Here is a 5,039-nt window from a genome sequence, read left to right on the forward strand (position 1 = left end):
ATGTAACTGTGTGTAACCATGTAACTGTGTGTTAACAGAACACAACTAATGAGCGAAAAGTGATGAAAGAGAGGGGTAATACCGAACTCTCAGCTACCATTCTTGGGAGACATCTGACAGTTTATAAGTGACCATGGAATTCCTGTGTTGTTTTAAAGCCACTTTTCTGTGAATAGACAGCGTCGCGGCAGAGTGCACCCTGCGATGATAAATCACATCTGTCCAGTTTTTGTCAGGAAAAAATTACTCAGTGATAATTTATTGCTCCCGCTAGCATTATGCGCTTCTCCAACTTAATACACAGATCCCTTTTCGAGTTTTACCATTTTGAAAATCTGCATGCACATAGTGTATTTTGATTTAGTTCAAGTTCCACCTCTAATACCTTATTATGTCAAACTTTCAACTTGATATGCGTGGCCTTAATAGTGCTAGTTTAATAGTAGCAGAGGTCGTAGTAGGAGCAGTAGAAGTAATAATAGAGTTGAATTAGTAGTAGTAGTAGTAGCAGTATTAATAGCAGCAGTAGCGAGTAGATGCCCCAGAAGTTTCATCTTGATACGCTAAGCTGTTCCAAAAAAATTGCTGATACACCTGTATCAGCAATCTGTATGTTATTGCAAGTTACCAATTGTCAAAATTTAAGGTTTTTATAGAAGGGATGATCGTAAAAACTTTGAAGGAGGCTCATTCGATTGGAATTGGAAAGTTGAAGTTCAATTTCGAAGAATCAAAGGTAACTACAGGACAATCGGCCTTTCCTTCTTAACCGACATCCCCCCCCCCAAATACATCCGATCAAAATAAAAATAAACGTTTTGTTCAAAATTGTCTGAAGATCAAATAACCATGCCTTTTGGGTTAACAACCCCACCAGCAGCATCCGGTGCAAGGGCTGTAAGTTAAGCTAGTTGCTCATTGCTAACACAGAAGGTTTTTGTAGAACAAATTTTGTATGAACTTTGGGGGGGGGGGGCTCATTCGATTGGAAATCAAAATTTTTAGTGTGATTTTTCAGAGTTAAAAGTGATCGGAGGGCTCCCACCCCACCCTATTTTTCCCCCAAATACATCTGATATAAATTTTGAGACGGCCATTTTATTCAAAACAGTTTAAAGGTTAAATAACTATATCATAGTTAGATAACTATGGTTCATAACCCTATTGTGTTTTACCCAATGTAAGTACGGTGGTTGAGTTGCACTAGGGTTCAGTTGCACGGTGGCTCAGTTGTACGGTGGTTCTGTTGCACGGGGGTTCAGTTACACGGGGGTTTAGTTACATGGGGGTTTATTTACATGGGGGTTCAGTTAAATGGGGTTAAGTTGCACGGGGTAAGTTACACGAGGGTTTAGTTAAATGGGGTTCAGTTGCCCCGTGGTTCAGTTACACGAGTTCCTTCGTGGTTCAGTTCCTTCCTGCGTAATCGAACTCAATTATATATTCAAAATTACCAAATATTCTTATATAGGACTGGAGCAACAAAAATATCAAAAGAAACTTGGAAAACCAAACATATTTGATGTTAGAAAAGGGAATATCAGCCCATTTTACTGTTTTCATCTATTTATTGCCCACAGTAAATGTATTTGATTATTTCAACCGATTTTAATGCAATAGCTGAACCATAAATAAAGTTTTTTACAATTAAAATATATTGCCAAGCAGAGCCTCAATCTGTACAACAAAATAAAAAAAGCGCCCAACGTGGGGCTCGAACCCACGACCCTGAGATTAAGAGTCTCATGCTCTACCGACTGAGCTAGCCGGGCTAGTTACGAGTAAGAACACTATAAAATACGGTAATTTTCCAAACAAGTTCCAATTAGTTTTACTCACTTAAATGAATCTGAATTCAATTTCAACTAATTCTTATAAGTCATTGGTAAATTTTTCGTTATTCATATTATTGACTTATGAATAAAGTAAACATACCAGTAAATTTTTCGTTATTCGTAGTATTGACTTGTGAATAAAGTAAACATACCACTGGATGCCTTTTTTTATGTTCTTTCCAAATATAATCACCATTTTTGTCAGAAATGAATTTTACCCCCCCCACCCCCACCCCTATATATACCAATTTAGGGTATATATTTGCACATTAGGGGGGGGAGTTTAAACTTACCTCTCATTTACATCAGAAATAAAATTTGCCCCCATTCCCCTAATGTGCAAATATATACCCTGAATTGGTATATATAGGGGTGGGGGTAAAATTTATTTCCGACAAAAATGATTATTATATTTGGAAAGAGCATAAAAAAAGGCATCGAGTGGTATGTTTACTTTATTCCTAAGTCGATAATATTAATAACGAAATATTTACCAACATACCACTCGATGCCTTTTTTATGCTCTTTCCAAATATAATAATCATTTTTGTCAGAAGTTAATCTTACCCCCACCCCTATATATATACCAATTCAGGGTATTAAACTTACTTCTCATTTACATAAGAAATAAAACATACCCCCACTCCCCTAATGTGCAAATATATACCCCAAATTGGTATATATATATATATATATATATATATATATATATATATATATATATATATATATATATATATATATATATATATATATATATATATATATATATAAGGGTGGGGGAAAAATTCATTTCCGACAAAAATGATTATTATATTTGGAAAGAGCATAAAAAAAGGCATCGAGCGGTATGTTTACTTTATTCATAAGTCAGTAATATGAATAACGAAAAATTTACCAAGTCATTTAGGTACTTATCTCTTATAGCCACCACACTCAAGAAGTGAAGTTAGGTTAATAATAGGCAGCGCAGTAGCGCTGCCTATTATTATCCTAATAGATAGATAATTTATTAGTGACTAAACCGCAAACCCAGTATTTAACTTGTACATCTACAAAAGCTGTAAAATAACTCTAAAAAGAGAGAAATAAACATAACAAAACCAGAAAGGGAAAAAAGGACTACGGACTAAATAATAAGCATATCACTATATAATTCAACTATGATTGTTGATCAAATCGGACCGTATCAATAAGAAATTGAATCACTAGAGACCGAGTAAGTTTACAAACACTAAGCAAATACAAATCGAAAAGAAAGAAGATCAGCAACTCATTTAAACAATTTATCAAAAGCGAACGAGGAAAAGAATAATTAGTACACTCAAAGAGGACGTGATAACAATTTTCAACACCACCACACAAGTAGAGAGGGGTCAGGAGGTCCCACGATTACACCACCCCTTCGAATCCCGATCCGGACACTTTTTTTTAAACTCCCACGATCACCACGTGGTTTATGGTTTTTTGTCAATGAGAATTTGAAAAACAGGAACTATGTCACATATATGGATGTCAACAGCAATTCATGTCTGTTATATGGTTTTCTCAGTGAGAATGAAAAAACAGGAATTTTCTCACTTGAAAAACCATGAATTTTGTCACATTTATGGTTGTTTTCATGGATGGTTATGTGTGTTGTTCGATTTATTTGATGTTTTTCTCGGATATCAACATCAAATTATGGATGTTTTATGGTTTTTATCAGTGAGAATTTGAAAAAACAGGAACTTTCTCACTGAGGAAACCATAAACCACGTGGTGTAGTCACGAGTCAGAACACCTGTGCTGTCGACCTCAATTCACCTATCGTGAATCAATAATTCCCCTTAGAAACAACAAATTAATTTCCCCTTTCTTGAAAGATCAATCAATCAATGACATCATCTGTCAGACTTTAAAAATTTTCGCCTAGAACCATTTCTCCAGGAATAGATCCAAATCATTAATGTCTTTGCCTCGGGAACAGTTCTACTGGTCGAACTCCAAAGGATATTAATAACCAAAGGACATGGAAACAATTAGGCAAGAAACATCTTAGCGATGAATTGTTTTAGCGCGCGAAAAGGTTTCATATTAATTTGAAATGCGTTAGCGCAGAGATGCCAATAACAAAGGAACACGCTGAATTTACGTTTAAGGATTATTTGGGCAAAACCGTTTTAGACAGGTTATGGAACTATTTCGGCGAAACAGATAGAGACATTTTAAAAGAAGATTTTTGAAGAGATTTTAGAAGAGAATTTAATGGTGAAACTCTGTGGTCGTTATAATACACAAGTTTCATTTGAACAGTGTTGTGAGGTCCTCTAACCCAACCCCAAAGGGTTCCAATCCTCCTACCCCAACCCCGAAGGAAGCCCCCGGTCCTCAAAGCCCCCCAAACTCCCAAATGGCCACCGGCGCCCCCAAAGGCCCACCCAGACCCCCAAAGGCCATCCCCAAGCCCCAAATGTCCCCCAGGCTCCCAACTGTCCCCCCGGACACTCAAAGGCCCCCCCAGCTCCCAAAGGGCCCCCGGCGCCCCCACGGCCCCCCCACCCCCCCCCCAGCCCTCCCCGGGCCCCCCAAAGGCACATCGAGCTCCCAAAGGACCAACGGGGTCCCAAAGGCCCTCCACCGGTCCCCAAATGTCCCCCCGGCACCCCAAGACCCTCCCGGCGCCCCAAAGGCCTACCCCGACCCCCAAACGCCCACACCCGCCCCCCCCAGCCCCTCCCCCCGTCCCCCAAGGGCCCCCTGCGCTCCCCCACGTCCACCGACCCTCAAGGGACCCACAGACCCACAAAGGCTCTCCCCGAGCACCCGGCTTTCGTTGATGTGTGTTGTCTGAAACCTATGATTTGGGATGTGTAGTTTGCTACTTCAGGCTTTTCTGAGCTAAGGTTTACTAGTATTTCCTAGTTGAATGCTGTCTGAAAACATTAGATTGGGATGAGTAGTTTGATATTTCTGTATTTTATGATATATGTTTGTTTGCATTTCGTTTGTTTGTGTTTAGTGAAACTTATGATTTTGGATGTGTATTTTGTTATTTTTGACTTTTCTGAGCTGGATTTATTAGTCTTTCATAGGTGTGTGGTGTCTAAAACCTATGATTTGGGATGTGTAGTTTGCTATTTTCGACTTTTCTGAGCTGGATTTCTTAGCCTTTCATAGGTATGCGTTGTCAGAAAATTATGATTTAGGATGTATAGTTTGCTA

General features: G+C 38.7%; 1 non-coding gene across 1 annotated transcript; it reads right to left on the minus strand.

Annotated features, from left to right (window-relative positions):
- Positions 1-1,699: 1,699 nt before the first annotated feature.
- On the minus strand, positions 1,700-1,772 carry TRNAK-CUU (transfer RNA lysine (anticodon CUU)). Its single transcript has one exon. It is a non-coding gene; the product is annotated as a tRNA-Lys (tRNA).
- Positions 1,773-5,039: the final 3,267 nt, after the last annotated feature.

The sequence above is a fragment of the Artemia sp. Qi Xiang Cuo genome, unplaced genomic scaffold, assembly GCF_049724085.1.
Source record: "Artemia sp. Qi Xiang Cuo unplaced genomic scaffold, ASM4972408v1 HiC_scaffold_3023, whole genome shotgun sequence".
In the NCBI taxonomy this organism is placed as follows: domain Eukaryota; kingdom Metazoa; phylum Arthropoda; class Branchiopoda; order Anostraca; family Artemiidae; genus Artemia; species Artemia sp. Qi Xiang Cuo.